Source organism: Papaver somniferum, unplaced genomic scaffold (genome assembly GCF_003573695.1).
Source record: "Papaver somniferum cultivar HN1 unplaced genomic scaffold, ASM357369v1 unplaced-scaffold_128, whole genome shotgun sequence".
NCBI lineage: Eukaryota > Viridiplantae > Streptophyta > Magnoliopsida > Ranunculales > Papaveraceae > Papaver > Papaver somniferum.
The window spans coordinates 13,451,770-13,469,420 of record NW_020621936.1 but is presented as its reverse complement, the minus strand read 5'-3'; the positions used below and the strand labels follow the sequence as shown (position 1 = coordinate 13,469,420).

General features: G+C 37.2%; 1 long non-coding RNA gene across 9 annotated transcripts; it reads right to left on the bottom strand.

Annotated features, from left to right (window-relative positions):
• Positions 1 to 10,049: 10,049 nt before the first annotated feature.
• LOC113331992 lies at positions 10,050 to 16,390 on the bottom strand. Of its 9 annotated transcripts, none has more exons than XR_003351277.1 (6): positions 14,917 to 16,390; positions 14,655 to 14,730; positions 12,558 to 13,211; positions 11,982 to 12,056; positions 10,698 to 10,913; positions 10,050 to 10,500 (listed from the first exon to the last, which is right to left on the bottom strand). It is a non-coding gene; the product is annotated as an uncharacterized LOC113331992 (long non-coding RNA). The 9 variants fall into 9 exon arrangements; XR_003351279.1 differs by having other exon boundaries at positions 14,666 to 14,730; XR_003351278.1 differs by having other exon boundaries at positions 14,666 to 16,390.
• Positions 16,391 to 17,651: the final 1,261 nt, after the last annotated feature.

Here is a 17,651-nt window from a genome sequence, read left to right as displayed (position 1 = left end):
TGTTACTGTGTTCAACTTCCTGTAGTCGATGCATACTCGCCATCCTGTGTACGAGTAGGGACTAATTCATTCTTGTCGTTCTGAACAACAGTAATGCCTGACTTCTTAGGCACAACTTGAATGGGACTAACCCATTTGCTATCGGGAATTGGGTATATGATACCCGCATCAAGTAGTTTCAGGATCTCTCCTTTGACTACATCTCTCATGTTAGGATTAAGTCTCCTTTGCATTTCCCTCGATGGTTTGGCATTCTCTTCAAGGTTAATGTGGTGCATGCAAATGGTGGGACTAATTCCTTTGAGATCTGAGATGGTCCATCCTAAGGCCTCTTTGTGTTCCTTAAGTACTTCTAAAAGCTTACTTTCCTGTTCCGTGTCTAAACATGATGAAATAATGACAGGTAAAGTATCAGAAGAACCTAGGAATGCGTACTTCAACGTACTAGGCAATGTTTTCAATTCAAGCTTGGGTGGCTCAACAATGGATGGAATAAGCTTGGAATCAGAATAGGGGTTGTTCCACTTCATATTTCCTTTCAGTGACGTCCATTTGAGGTACAGATTCGAGCAGAGATAGGACGTCACTACAGTATGCATCATCATAGAATCAGGGTTAAAGTTCTCCATACATGCTTGAAAGGGGTCGACGGATAGAATGTTAGTCAACGAATCTTGCATTAATCCTTCAATCATATTAACTTCATGCACATCATCATCATCAAGATTCACAGGTTGTTGACTAATATCGAACACATTCAATTCTACCGTCATGTTACCAAAAGACAGTTTTAACACTCCATTCCGACAGTTGATGATCGCGTTGGACGTAGCCAAGAAAGGACGTCCTAAGATGACAGGAATGTGACAGTCTGGGTTTTGTACAGGTTGAGTGTCTAAGACAATGAAGTCTACGGGAAAATAGAATTTGTCAACCTTGATCAAAACATCTTCGACCACTCCACGAGGAATCTTGACAGATCGGTCTGCCAGTTGTAGAGTGATAGATGTTGGTTTCAACTCCCCAAGACCTAACTGCTCATAAACAGAATATGGCAGTAGGTTAACACTTGCACCTAGGTCTAATAACGCTTTATTGACCGTGTGTTCTCCTATAGTGCAAGAAATTGTTGGACATCCTGGATCCCTAAACTTGGGTGGAGTTTTGTTCAGAATGATGGAACTCACCTGCTCAGCTAAGAAAGCACGTTTTTGCACATTGAGCTTGCGCTTTTGAGTGCACAAGTCTTTGAGGAATTTGGCATAAGCAGGGATTTGCTTGATTGCTTCAAGAAAAGGAATGTTGATGTTGACTCTCTTGAACAGATCTAACATCTCATTGTAATGGGTACTTTTCTGTTGATAGATCAATCTTTGAGGAAATGGGCAACAGGAAGATGAGTTGGCAAAGGGACATTCACAGCAGTAGAATTGTCAGATTTTCCAACTTGCTCAGATTCTTTGGTTTTCTGGGGTTGTGGAGACACGTGGAATTTGTATCAGACTCATTAGGTTCGCCCACGTTGTTCTCGATGACTTTACCACTTCGGAGGGTGGTAATGGCATGGATTTGATCAGGTGAGGTTTCAGTGCAGGATGTTGTGCCTGTTTGAAATATCCTCTTTGGATTTTGTTGGGGTTGGCTCGGAAGTTTACCCTTTTCTCTCTCACACATTTGATCCATCTTTTGATCTAGATTTTTCTGACTTTGCATCAAACTCTGGAACATTTCCTCTAGGTGGATAATCTCTTGTCGGTATTGTGTTGAGGATATGATTGTTGTTGAGAGTTTGATTGTTGTTGAGGGTTTCTCGGGTGTTGATAACCTTGATTGTTCTGATATCCCTGATTGTGATTGTTTTGATAGCTCTGATTGGGTTGAGATGGTCCTCCTTGAGTGGGCCCTTTTGACCATGAAAAGTTAGGGTGGTTTCTCCATCCTGGATTGTAGGTCTGAGAATAAGGGTTATGCTCTGGTTTCTGAAACATGGCATGTGCCTGTTCAAGCCTAGACTCCTGGACTGCAAGCAAATCTGGACAATTTTGGAATTGATGGTTGGGGTCGTTACAAGCGGCACAAACAGACGAAGCGACATGTTCTCGGAGAGTAGTGGTGGAAGGTTTTGAATTTTTATGTAGTTCTAACTCTTCTAATCTCCTAACTATTGATGCCATGTTTGCTCTACCCTCAAAATCCGCTTCAATCCTAAAAGCCTTTGCTTCGGATGTAGTCTTTCTGGTTTCACGGATGGATTCCCACTGTTGCGTCTTTTCAGCTACTTCAATCAAGAAATCCCAAGACGCGTCAGCAGTTTTATCTACGAATAGACCATTACACATCGACTCAACCGTTGTTCGGGTGGACACATCTAGACCTTCATACAAAATTTGCACAAGTCTCCATTTTTCAAAACCATGATGGGGACATTGGAGCAATAATTCATTGAATCTCTCCAGGTATCTAGCTAAGGTCTCACCTTCTAATTGCACAAAGCTATTCAGACTTTGACGAATTGTCGCAGTCTTGTGGTTCGGGAAAAACTTTTTGAAAAACTCCTTTATGAGGTCATCCCATGTTATGATGGATTGAGGCTGTAAAGCATAGAGCCAGGCCTTTGCCTTATCTTTCAGGGAAAAAGGAAAAAGCCTTAACTTCAGGGTTTCGTCGGTCATTTGAGTGAAACGCAGAGTTCCACAAATTTCCTCGAATTCTCTCACGTGGTGGTAAGGGTTTTCATTCTCAACACCTCTATAAATAGGAAGCATCTGTATTGTGCTAGATTTCAGCTCATAATGGCCATTAGCCTCGGGCAGCAAAATACAGGACGGTTGACTGGCTCTAGTTGGGTACATATAATCCTTGAGGGTACGTGGTTCTCCCATTGTTTCTGGTTGATCTGGACTGTCTCCCTCAGAACTTAGAATTTCGATAGGTTCGTCTGGGTTAATTCTAACAAGTCTGTTTGTCTGGTCTCTATAGGTCACAATCATGTCCTAGTAGGTACCTTAACTAACATGTTGGTCAGACAGAGCAATCGGAAACAATTTGGCCCAAGGGTTATGAAGATTTGGTTTTTGAATGGGTTTTGGTTTAAAGAAGGGATTAAAAATTTTGGGTTTTTGAAAATTTTTGAACTAAACCTAGCATAAATTATCACAACTCATAAAAGAAAATAAAAACAATAATAATAATTAAAACAAACCCATAAAAGAAAAAAGAAAAATAAAAGAAAAATAAAGAAAAACAAAAAAGAAAATAAAAAATTATTACAATCCCAAATAAAAAAAAGAAAAAGAAAATAAAAATTATTACAATCCCAAAATAAATAATTAAATAAATTATTACAAGCCCAAATTTGAATTTAAATGAGGCCCAAGTGGGTTAACTCATGGGTTAGGCTTACTTGTTTTTGGAGGGAAGCCCAAAAAGATAGGCTTTTAGTCCCCTTTTAGTTGCAAGGCCCAGTTGGGCTTTAGGATCGTCCTAAGCAGCTCACGTCCAAGCCCAGCAGCAACAGGTGGAGCAGAGCCCAGCAGCAGCAGCAACGGAGCCCAGCTGAAGTTGCAAGCCCAAGAGCAGAAGTTGCAAGCCCAGCAGAAGTTGAGATTACTGAGCCCAGCTCAGTTGGTTCAAGCCCAGTTCAGAAGAAGTTGCACAAGCCCAGTTCAGAAGAAGTTGCACAAGCCCAGCAGCAAGCTTGGCAGCAGCTCTTCAGTTGGCAACAGCAGACTTGGCAGCAGCACTGCAACAGCACCAGCAGCAGCAAGTTGGCAGGGCCAACAACAACAACAGACTTTGATGCACACACAGTACACTAGCAGCAGCTTGAAAACTTCAAAAAGATGGCAGCCAGCTCCCCGGCAGCGGCGCCAAAAACTTGGTGTGAATTCTAAATGCACACAAAACACTTGCAAGTATACAAGGTCAAGATTTGTAATAAAATGGTGAGTAGGGGTTTGTCCACAGGGAGAGGAGCATATGAGAAGTTTTCCTAGGCTAACAATGGTGACAATGTACTATGGCAGAGAGCAAAGCAGGGCAAATCAGCAAAGAACCAAGCTAAGTAATGAAAAACAGACTAGAACCACAGCAGGGAAAGATAAGCAAAGAACCAAGAATGCAGGGTAAGGCAACAAAGGAGCAGTTAAGAAAAAGCAACAAACTACCAAGGCTTGGCAGCCAAGGGCAAGAGGCAAGATTGTGCACTGCCTTCAGTGCACAGTAGCTACAAGATGCAGGAACATAAAAGGCATGAAAATAAAGCTGAAATGCAAAAACACAGAACTTGAAAAAGTGACTGAAATTAAGATTGATTAAAAGAGAAGTGGTGGGCAAGCCAAAGCATATGATCCACCTTGTATCCTAATCAAGTAACATGGTCTAGGTTAAGTTCTTTCCTAAGCATACAATAGAAATGAGAGAACACCAACTTGCTCACTAGTCTACCCCTAGCATTGGCTGTCTTTTGACAGTACAGCCAATCACAGGCTCTATGAGCATTGGCCTCTCTCAAATACACATTCACAACACAGCAGGGAAGAATTATCCTAGCTCAATCACACTTGACAGTGCACAAGGCTTCACTGAGCCTTGGCCTGAAAGTGATTAGCTCATGCTAACCATGTTTAAAACAATCACATTCAACATATGTAAAAATTCAAGCACAAGTAGCATCATTTGAGATAACAAAACACATAAGCAATATTCTACTGATAAGTATTGAAATTTGAAATTCAACAAAATTTTGTTCAATTCTCTACTGGCTAGTCCAGAGAGGTAAATAGTCTCCCTCTAATACTTCCCCCAACACCCATTTATACCCAATTACAAAAATCCCCAAAAATCAGGACTACATCAGTCCAATTAAGGTTTGGTGAAAATACAAAATAAATCAAATAAAATCCTACCTAACTATGATAACAACCCTAATTGGACTAACCCATGCTTCAATTAGACGTACAAGTTATTTCCCCAAAAAATTCCCAAATCAGAAAAATTAGGGTTCTTAAAATTTTTTTTACCTAATCACTGTTGACACTGATGGATGTCGACCCATGCCTCCAATCCTTCTCCTGATGCTTCTCTTTTTCTTCCCATGCCCTAATTGCTTTTCTAGCTCATCTATTCCATCAATTTCTCTTCTAGGGTTCCTGTGAGAGGAAAAGATCGAGGAATTGATGTTATAGAAAGCTAGAGGAGTAGGGGAATGATGGCTCGAATGGTGATGGTTGAATGATTTGGGGAGAGGATGGTGGAGTGATTTGGGGAGAAGATGGTGGTGATGGAGACGGACATGGTGGTGGTACGGGTTCTGAAGGAAGAAGAGATGGAGAAGAAAGAAGAAAGGTGCGTTTGGCTGGGTATAGGGTGTTCGATACTTGGGTGTTAGGTGGGCGTATCGAGTGTGATGATCTGCGACGCTGCGCCGTGGGATAGGGAGATGAAAGATCAATCGGACGGTGAGATGAAGTGAAGCTTGTAGCGACCGCTGGATTTTTTTATACGACGAAGTTAACGGCTCTAGATGGGGTTAGGTGTTGTAGTGTAAGGCGGAGATATCAAACGTTGATGAATAGCAAGGGAGCGACCGTTGGATTCAACAACCATCTAATCTGAAGGCTTGGAATTTCAGCGCTGTGGTGCTTGGCAGAGACTTCAGATTTTGATGCTCTATGAAGGAGCGACCATCGGATGCTTCTGAGAACTGATCTGACGGCTGAGAACGGAGGCGCTTTTGTGTGTAGAAAATGAGGTTGTGCGTACCATTCTTCGCGGCTTCCTTGCGTGATTTCTCCCGGCTTTTCACTACTTTTCTGCTCTTTTCGCTCCGCGACTCATCCGAACTTTATTTATTACCTAAAAATGCAAAATTAATTAATAAAAATATTTATTCTTGAAAACAATGAAAATACAGAATATGGGGTAAAATGTAGAATTAATGCATAAAAGATGAGTTAAATTGCCAACAAAAAGGGATAAATATATACATTATTTGGCACTCATCATTTATCACTCCAAAGTCTATTTATCTCCTATCTAGAGACAAAAGTCGTTTTGCTATATAGACTTATGTTATACACATTTGCTATTTCGAGCCGAGTTTATCTCGCCTATCTATTTCTCGAAATATGTGTTGGTAAGCTTTATCTTTAGCCAAGTTCATCTTTACCTAGTGACGAAAGTCATGAAAAGTTTCAATCACTTTAAAAATTGCTTACTTTGATTAAAAATAGTTTGTGAATAACAACTATAGAATATCAACGTCCTCTAAGAATGTTTTAATGATTGAAATGAGAGTTTAGATAATATAACCATTGGAGGATATAAGCATTGTTGTGGAAACACATATATGTATAAGTCCTTATTCCTTGAACCGAAGTTTGAGAACTTTGTTGATCAAGAGAACCGGAATAGTGGTGTGGGCCAAGTCCGCGAACTGGCGGAAGTTCTCGACCCGAGAAATTCTGCTGGAGTTTGTGAACTCCGTCCGGGAACTTAAGTCCGCGAACCCAGTCCGCGAACTTGAGTAGGTTATATCTAAAAACGATGTTTGTGAACTTATTCTTATATAAACTAAGGAATGCAAATTTCAAACTGTGGCTATATAGTTCATGAACCGATTCGAGTGAATCAAATCGTTTTTGCTTCAATTGTGTCTTGTGTAGTTACATAAGATTTCCTTACAATTGAACAACTCTCTAACTAGTTCATTTGAGTCACTTGAACTAGTTATGTTGAAGAAGAATATGGTTGATATGAAAGTGATCATACGGCTAACCATTTGGTTAACTATTGTTGAACCAACAAATGTACAAGTTTGGGTATGGTTACACAAGCCTAGAAACGTGCATTTCATTTGTGTGTAACAAGCTAGTTTCGATCTAACAGTTGGAATATATTAGCTTGAATCTAATCAGGTTTTCATCTAACGGTGAATATTGAATGCTTTGTTACCAAGCTAACATTGATTGCAAACCCTGATTTGAAAGACTATATAAGGAAGAACTCTAGCAACTGGGAAACCTAATCCCCGCACCTTCTGCGTGATACTAGTTGTGCTAAGCCAGAGTCGATTCTCCTTTAACCTTTGGTTTCTTCTTCTAAACCAGGTTAACGGCTTAAAGACTTCATTGGGATTGTGAAGCCCTACCGATACTACTTTCTTGTAGTTGTGTGATATGATCTTGATATTCCTATCGTACGAGTACAATTGTAATAATTGGCTTGAGATTGATATCTCCAATAGGCAAGATATAAAAGAAATCACAAACACTTCGTCTCATCGTTTGTGATTCCGCAATATCTTTTTTCGCTGCGTCGATTAAGATTATTGTGAGGTGATTGATAATATTAGGCTGTTTTACGGGAATATAAGTCTGGTTTATCAATTGGTTCCTGTTGAAAGGGCGAGGGTACCCAAATATACCTCAAGCTAAAACTTTTCCTACCTATAAGTCCTTTCTCCGAAAGTGATTGTCTATGGACTGAGTCGAGACAATACAACTAATCGGTTCACACTTTGTGTGATCGTTTATGGATACGAGATCGAGACAATACAACAAAGAAGTATGTTTACTTGATACAAAGGTTCGGACTTAACCAAACACAATAGAATTGCTTATCAAGTAAATAAGAATTAACGTTTTTGTGATTTACTTTAATTATAATAAAACAATTATAATGCGGAAAATAAAAGTAAATGACACAGCAAGATTTTGTTAATGAGGAAACCGCAAATGCAGAAAAACCCCGGGACCTAGTCCAGAATTGAATACTCTCATAATTAAACCGCTAGACAAAATTACACCTAACTTCGTATAGTTGAGACCAAGTAACTAAATCTATAGTTCACTTATCTGTATTCCCACGCCTCCGACTTATGAATAAGTCACGTACTTGGAACAATTCCTTTGATTCGTATTCCAAACAGTAAAGGGACAACAAATCTGTTTGGTATAAACTCTATTCAACCAAGTGATATGAGTTGGACAAAGATTCTTCCGTTTATCTTAACATAAACTCCTTCGTCGGGTCCTTAGATCCATTTTATGTTCAATCACCCAAAGGTAATTGTTTAAGATTAAGCCAACAACACCTTTAATCCGAAGAACTGTGTTGATGCCGATCTACTCAATTAATCAAGCCAATCTACCACAAGGATAAACCGATTATTAATTGGATCCTCTTTTACCGAAACAAGTATTGTGCATACCAAAGATTATAAAACCCAAGTCAGATCTCCAATATCTTCTTTGTCTTCAAATCTTCTTAAATCTTCAATAAAAACCTGCACACAATCACTTGAATCTCTTGTGATCAATCACGCACAGAACAGAATCTGTTAACAATGGATTATCACAAGATCATCTTTAGAACTAACAACAGTCCAAAGATCCCTGTCGAAACTTTGAACTAGTTTGAGTGAATCTTATATCAGAAGAGAAGATTCTCAAGCATAAACAAACTAGGTGCAATCAAAGTTCAACCACCGTTAGTCAATCAAATCAATCGAAAACAAAGATAAACTGCAATTATCTAGTTTCCCACCAACGGGTCGCGCTAGAGTTTCTCAATCCCAAAGAAGACTTTAAAACGAGCGGTCGTAAGAGATTTCACCTAATTAGGTTACTCTCCTCTCCGATAGGCGGCTACACCAGTAAAAAGACAAAAGAGGAAGTCTGTTGTTACGAAGGATTAGTTTGCTAGAAAGGAAAACTTCGTGTATTTATAGACAAGGAAGTTTGGACACCAAGGAATTTCCAAAACCGAAAATATTCTCAAGATATTCATAATAGTACAGATTCGGTTTTTATAATTCCTGGAAATGCTCTGTTCAAAAATAACGATCGAAATCACTCGGAAAATCTAATTAGTAAATGCACATTACTAATTCTGTAATTTCCCTACAAAATGAAATTAATAACCTTAATTAAAAAATTCTTAACTTACTTATGTTTCGATCCTGGGATTCTCTTCCCTTAGCCGTTAAGGAATATCTTTGAACAATTATAGAAATAAACATCCATAGCACGTGTTCAAAGTTTGTCAACATCTTAACTTTGTAAGTTCTCTTTCACACTTACAACCTTGAAACCGATTTGCCACACTTACAAACAAGTTTAGAATTGGTTCATCTGACTTTCAAAAACTATGTGATTGATCAAACCAACATTCAATCACAATCATGGGTTTACGGTTCTACAAAACAAGTTTCGGTTCTACCTCCATGTGAGTACTGTGCATAGTCACACTAGCTTCCCAAAAGTTCGGTTGACTAGGTACTAGGATCAGTTTCTCACATATATATTGTAACGGACAAGTAAATTTGTCCAACAAGTTGGATTTCAACCCGCCTAGCAAGGCCAAACCCCCATGTCCGTCACTCGAAGAAGAAAAGAAAAAGGAAAATAGCATAAATATGAAATTTATTACTATTCAATCATTTTATAAACTCAACAACAATAAAATTTTCTAGGCCAAGAAGCAAAAATAGAAACAAGAGATGAAATTTCAATAGTTGCAGCTCCAACAACGTGAAAGAACTGAAAATATCCTTACAACGCTTTAATATTATGGGTACCAAAGATGGATCGAAAACACATATATATACCATCTTACTAGACACTTTACAAAAATCAGTTTTTGATCACGAAATGAAATGTAAAGAAAATCATTCATTCCATAACTTTACTTTAGGATAAAACACAGTTCTTAACTAGCCAGATGAAATTCGTAAAGAAAACGAACTTAAAAACTTAGTTTAAAGTTTTAAACAAGACCCAAATGACTCTAAGGCAGTGTATATGTGCACAGTACACTAAAGTACACCGTAGTTTAAAAACAAAATGTTCTATACTACGTGACCTACATTTGCCGATAAATTTGACAACAAAAGAAAAGTTACAGATAGTGGTATGTAAAATAAGACCTGCCAGTAAAGAAATCCCAAGTGGGTAGTAGTACTAATTTAAAACATATAAAATTTATAAAGGAACATGTGCACAAGTATGAACCCAAAGTGAATCATGGAAAACATAATGTTTACACAGTGAAGTCCAAGTACACCATTTACTTAAAATGACAGTCAATACACAACATTTCCCATCATCATTTATGTTCATCTAACTACTCAAAAATTAAGCATACATGAGTGGTGCTGCAAATAGATAGAAATATGCAAGGGGGACCTGCTAGTACATTAAGGTTCAACTATTATGAGTTCTAAGAAGATACTAGTATGTAAATGAAGATATGCCCATATACCAACGAGAGAAAAGAAGGTTTTGTGTGCCGTACATATACACGCAAAATCAGACCTTATTTTTCAGTTACAAACCATATAAGGATCCAACACAAGGTCCCAACATCTGCACAGCAAAAAATTTGACAAAGCGACATGAGACTAAAGCAAAAACTAACTACCCAAATATCCCTGTGATATACAATATCATAGATCTCGTAAGTTCTGCTCGACTTACTGCTCCAACTTCTCTTTGTATTCTAAAGGGGGAAAAACAAAACAAAACAAAACAAAACGGGGTGAGCAAATGCCCAGTAGAGGGTATAACAAAAAAACCGCAGTGCGAGTGCCGAACATGAATAAATAGACAAGAGAAGCAGTTAAATAAAAATGCAGAAATGTAAATCTTAAGCAAATGTAGATCACAAAAAAATTCAGAGTCGCAAATAACATTTACTTTACTATTCTCATGGCCAGTGCCACCGTCAGGGTAGTTCTGGTTACCAGCCATCGTTGCCGCAACGATCTTCCGGGTTGCCACCGAGGTGGTGGGGTTCCACTTAGGCCCGACGTTTCTAAAGTAGAGCTTTCCAGTTGTTACTGGAAGCAAATCTCAAATGAATTTCCGAAACGGGAACCACTTCTCAAGAGTCAAGAGAAACGAGGGCAGAACCTACCAAAAGCCCGCGCCAAGTAAAATACCAAACTTTAAATACAGTCCATATACCAAGGGAATTTAAGCCAAACCAAATCCATAATACAGAGTAAATCATGCACATAATTCATCCGAAAAGAGAGAGAACAGAAGTGATACAATTAATGGAGTTGTGAAAACAAACAACAACATCGTAGCTGATAGCAAACCAAGCATCTAAGCGACAGTAAAATAAGGCAATTTGTACATTTTCATTTCCTTTACATAAAAAGCCTTAAGTTCAATAATTTAACATATTTAAATCAAGAGAGGAAGAGATTAAAACATAAGTAAATAGTATATGCATGAGTGGACAGTAACATTAGTTACAAATTGGGAAAAAAAGGATTAGTTAGTAAACCATAAATCGGAGGTAAATAGTTCACATGCATGACACAGTGCTGTCATTTTCTTTTAACATTTGATGTTTGAGAAAACAAATGAGTAAAAGGGGAAAAGTATTAGAAGGAAATGTATAAGTCAAAAGAGATATCAAAAGTAAAACTTGAGAAGGCATAACCAAAATGGTATCACGTTCAAACAAATCCATAGGGTGATTTATTTAACCGAAACGGTGGTTTAGGAAGAAAGAAAAATAGATACACAATCATGGTTACTGTCTTGTATATGTAGATCAAAACTTGGTGTCATGCATGATACTAAAATGAAATAATATTCATTTAGTCATTTTCACAAACAGCCAATGGGCTAGTTTAGAAACTCAATTCAAACTCCTAATTTTGGATAGAAAATGAACATAGATGCCTAATAGGTTTAGTCTTCATAAAATCAATTTAACAAAAATCAGAATCACATATTCTAAAACATATTTGAAGGGAGTTTATAAAACAAATCTCTTCAATCAAGTAGTAGAAATATGCACACATGCAAAGTAAAAGAAAAAAATCAATATTTATGTAACCCAAATGAAATCGCATTCAACAAACAAAATTTAATTGAACATTTGCCAAAAGACTGATTAACACAAACGAAATTCACAGTTTAGTTCAAAAACAAGAGAAGGAAGTAAAAGAAAGAACCCCCTACCTTTGTGTAAGAAAAAAAATTTAGCCCATGATGGAATCTCCACTTCAGATTTAAAAGCCACAAATCTTTCCTTTGCTTGAGATCATTTTGAAATGAAATCAGTGGAAGAAGTTATATGAGAGAAGAAGAAGTATAGGGTGGAAGAACCGAGAAGAACAAGAAGGGGTGTTTTGTTTGCATTTAAAAATGTTTCTGAAAAGAAAATAAACAAATAATAAAGAGAGAATACTTTCCCTAACTTGCTTCTCATGTCCCTCACGTGGCAATCACGCGAGAAAATATATTTTCTAGACTTCTCCATTGCATTTGTATCTACTAATTTTGCACCCTAACACAACTAAGGGGTAATTCATTAAGTTAAAAACACCCATCCTAAAATTTAGGGGCACTCACCATGGCCATCGCACCCTATATTAGGATCGCAGGCACACACTATCCAATTCTAACTTTCCACTCAAATGGTTTGAGTTCGTTTCCAGAGTTAAAATGAGATTTTAGTGTCGTTACACCATCAACTCCTAAAAAAAGAATTTGGTCCCCAAATTCAAAAATAAACGAAGAAGCTAAGAAGGATACCTAGAAGTAGCTTCGGGTAGTTGTTTTGCACGTCAGGCTTGACTCCCAAGTTGCGTCTTCAAAAGGGGGATGTCTCCATACTACTTTCATCATTGCGAGGGTTTCCCACGTAAGGTACGTCGTCATACAGTTGCAGGTCTCTCTATGTGATGAGTCTGCAACATACTTCAATCACAAGGCAGACCTCTCTCTTCGATTGTAACCCATGCAAAGTTTCTGAAAAATGATTAACAAAATCTAACCGCTAAAACGCCTTCTGCCGTACCCATAATTTTGTCGCCTTACTAAGATGAGCAAAAAAAAATGATGCGTTCTACAGATTCGTCTCGTCTTCTCGTTCCTCGAATCGAAGGGCTTATCACTTCCTATTTCTCACCTTGACGAATACACAGTTTCCATACGCTGTCATAAATAGACCCTCTTCTCAGTACAATACATTGTAGTCTGATTCACCGATATCCACTCATATTCCCTAACTTCCCTAATTCCCAGAGAATTCTTAGATTCTTCGTCGGCACTCGACTTCCCACAGTCTCTAAAACATAAATGTCAGTCACAATCGAACCTACCTGTTGTTCTAAATTGTTCTCAAGGTTTGTTCAGGTTCTTCTTACGTGCAAAGCTCGAGTCAACAGATTTCGCACACCAAGATATCTTCAAAACAGAAAATGCGTTAGATTCACAACTGGTTAGTAATGTACATTACTAACACAAAAAAAGATATGTATATCACGGTATCTTGATAGTTTTCCCCAGCCCCAAAGCAATTCGAAAAAACCGAAAACAACCCTCCATTTATCAAAACCGAAATGGAACCATTGGACGATACAAGTCAAAACAATTTGTTTACGTCTTAAAATCAAGTACACGGCACCGAAAAATAACTAAGTACAAGACTCACAGTCCCAAATGAATTGGGACTGCTCTGATACCAAACTGTAACGGACAGGTAAATTTGTCCTTCCAACGGGTTGGATTTCAACCCGCCCATCAAGGCCAAACCCCCATGTCCGTCACTCGAAAAAGAAAAGAAAAAGGAAAATAGCATAAAGATGAAATGTATTACTATTCATTCATTTTATACACTCAACAACAATAAAATTTTCAAGGCCAAGAAGCAAAAATAGAAACAAGAGATGAAAGTACAATGGTTGCAGCTCCAACAACGTGAAAGAACTGAAAAATATCCTTACAATGTTTTAATATTGTGGGTACTACCAAAGATGGATCGAAAACACATATATATACCATCTTATTAGACATTTTACAAAAATCAGTTTTTGATCACGAAATGAAATGTAAAGAAAATCATTCATTCCATAACTTTACTTTAGGATAAAACGCAGTTCTTAACTAACTAGATGAAATTCATAAAGAAAATGAACTTAATAACTTAGTTTAAAGTTTTAAAAAAAGACCCAAATGACTCTAAGGCAGTGTATATGTGCACAGTACACTAAAGTACACCGTAGTTTAAAGACAAAATGTTCTATACTACATGACCTACATTTGCCGATAAATTTGACAACAAAAGAAAAGTTACAGATAGTGGTATGTAAAATAAGACCTGCCAGTAAAGAAATTCCAAGTGGGTAGTAGTACTAATTTAAAACATATAAAATTTATAAAGGAACATGTGCACAAGTATGAACCCAAAATGAATCATGGAAAACATAATGTTTACACAGTGAAATCCAAATACACCATTTTCTTAAAATGACAGTAAATACACAACATTTCCCACCATCATTTATGTTCATCTAACTACTAAAAAATTAAGCATACATGAATGGTGCTCCAAATAGATAGAAATATGCAAAGGGGGACCTGCTAGTATATTAAGGTTCAACTAAAATGAGTTCTAAGAAGTTACTATTATGTAAATGAAGATATGCCCATATACCAAAGAGAAAAGAAGGTTCTGTATGCTGTATATATACACGCAAAATCAGACCTTATTTTTCAGTTACAAACCATATAAGGATCCAACACAAGGTCCCAACATCTACACAGCAAAAAATTCGACAAAGCGACATGAAACTAAAGCAAAAACTAACTACCCAGATACCCCTGTGATATACAATATCATAGACTTACAAAATACTAACTCTCATGGCGCTAAAAGATTCCCGTAAGCTCTGCCCGGCTTACTGCTCCAACTTCTCTTCGTACTCTGAGGGGGGAAAAACAAAACAAAACGGGGTGAGCGAATGCCCAGTAGAGGGTATAACAAAAAAACGCAGTGCGAGCGCCGAACATGAATAAATAGACAAGAGAAGCAGTTAAATAAAAATGCAGAAATGTAAATCTTAAGCAAATGTAGATCACAAAAAAATTCAGAGCCGCAAATAACATTTACTCTATTATTCTCATGGCCAGTGCCACCGTCAGGGTAGTTCTGGGTACCAGCCATCGTTGTCGTAACGATCTTCCGGGTTGCCACCGAGGTGGTGGAGTGTCGCTTAGGCCCGACGTTCCTAAGGTATAGCTTTCTGGTTCTTACTGGCAGCAAATCTCAAATGAATTTCCGAAACGGGAACCACTTCTCAAGATTCAAGAGCAACGAGGGCACAACTTACCAAAAGTCGGCGCCAAGTAAAATACCAAACTTTAAATACAGTCTGTACACCAAGGGAATTTAAGCCAAACCAAATCCATAATACAGAGTAAATCATGCACATAATTCATCCGAAAAGAGAGAGAGAAAACATAAGTGATACAATTAATGGAGCTGTGAAAACAAACAACAACATCGTAGCTGATAGCAAACCAAGCATCTAAGCAACAGTAAAATAAGGCAATTTGTACATTTTCAATTCCTTTACATAAAAATCCTTAAGTTCAATAATTTAACATATTTAAATCAAGAGAGGAAGAGATTAAAACGTAAGTAACTAGTATATGCATGAGTGGACAGTAACATTAGATACAAATTGGGAAAAAAAAAAAGGATTAGTTAGTAAACCATAAATCGGAGGTAAATAGTTCACATGCATGACACAGTGCTGTCATTTTCTTTTAACATTTGATGTTTGAGAAAACAAATGAGTAAAAGGGGAAAAGTATAAGAAGGAAATGTATAAGTCAAAAGAGATATCAAAAGTAAAACTTGAGAAGGCATAACCAAAATGGTATCACGTTCAAACAAATCCATAGGGTGATTTATTTAACCGAAACGGTGGTTTAGGAAGAAAGAAAAATAGATACAAAATCATGGTTACTGTCGTGTATATGTAGATCAAAACATGGTATCATGCATGATACTAAAATGAAATAATATTCATTTAGTCATTTTCACAAACAGCCAATGGGCTAGTTTAGAAACTCAATTCAAACTCCTAATTTTGGATAGAAAATGAACATAGATGCCTAATAGGTTTAGTCTTCATAAAATCAATTTAACAAAAATCAGAATCACATATTCTAAAACATATTTGAAGGGAATTTATAAAACAAATCTCTTCAATCAAGTAGTAGAAATATGCACACATGCAAAGTAAAAGAAAAAAATCAATATTTATGTAACCCAAATGAAATCGCATTCAACAAACAAAATTTAATTGAACATTTGCCAAAAGACTGATTAACACAAACAAAATTCATAGTTCAGTTCAAAAAAAAGAGAAGGAAGTAAAAGAAAGAACCCCCTACCTTTGTGTAAGAAAAAAAAATTAGCCCATGATGGAATCTCCACTTCGGATTTAAAAGCCACAAATCTTTCCTTTGCTTGAGATCATTTTGAAATGAAATCAGTGGAAGAAATTATATGAGAGAAGAAGAAGTATAGGGTGGAAGAACCGAGAAGAACAAGAAGGGGTGTTTTGTTTGCATTCAAAAATGTTTCTGAAAAGAAAATAAACAAATAATAAAGAGAGAATACTTTCCCTAACTTGCTTCTCATGTCCCTCACGTGGTAATCACGCGAGAAAATATATTTTCTAGACTTCTCCATTGCATTTGTATCTACTAATTTTGCACCCTAACACAACTAAGGGGTAATTCATTAAGTTAAAAACACCATCCTAAAATTTAGGGGCACTCACCACAGCCATCACACCCTATATTAGGATCGCAGGCACACACTATCCAGTTCTAACTTTCCACTCAAATGGTTTGAGTTCGTTTCCAGAGTTAAAATGAGATTTTAGTATCGTTACACCATCACCTCCTAAAAAAATAATTTGGTCCCCAAATTCAAAAATAAACGAATAAGCTAAGAAGGATACCTAGAAGTAGCTCCGGGTAGTTGTTTTAAACAGCTAATGGGCTAGTTTAAAAACTCAATTCAAACTCTTGGGATAGAAAATGAACATAAATGCCTAATAGGTTTAGTCTTCATAAAATCAATTTAACAAAAATCAGAATCACATATTCTAAAACAAAAATCAGAATCACATATTCCATTTTTCGTTTGATAGATCTCGAAAAGTTACGCGGAATAGACTATTCGCACCCGTCATTCGGACGCTGGGTGAAGACACATGAAGATTTATCAATTTGTTTTCAGAGGATAAAATAGTAATTTTGGATATTACCCTTGGGGCTGCACGTGTCGAAGCGAGCGGGTGTCTCAGCAAATTGGGTCGGCCTTATCTCCAGATCGAGAACATAACCCATTCTCTGTTCTTTTCTATTCTTCTTTCTTCTTTCCCCTTCTTCTCAGTTCTTCTTCTTCTGCGAGTGTTTCATAGAAAACTAGAGATTTTGATTGAGAGAATCAATCTATGATGAAGATCGTATGAAGTAGAACTTGCTGCTGGTGTTGATAAAGAGTTGAGAGTTGTACTGATATTTTATGGAGCAGATTTAGGGTTTTGAAGATGAATTGAAGAATCAAAGAGCTGGGGTTTCTGTGAATTGAATCCGAGTCCTTAGGTGAACTGAGAGGTGATTTGGGTTGCTTCTGGTGGAATAACAAAAAGGGTTGAGGTATAATTGAAGTTCTGAATTTGTTTTAGAGAGGAATCAAAGAATTAGGGTTTATAAGAAATTCAGAATATAAGTTTGAAGATGAAATTGAGGTTTTAAAGGGGAGATTTCAGATGGGTTTTCATCAGGTATGAAGTAGTAATGGTTGCATGGGTTTAATTTGGA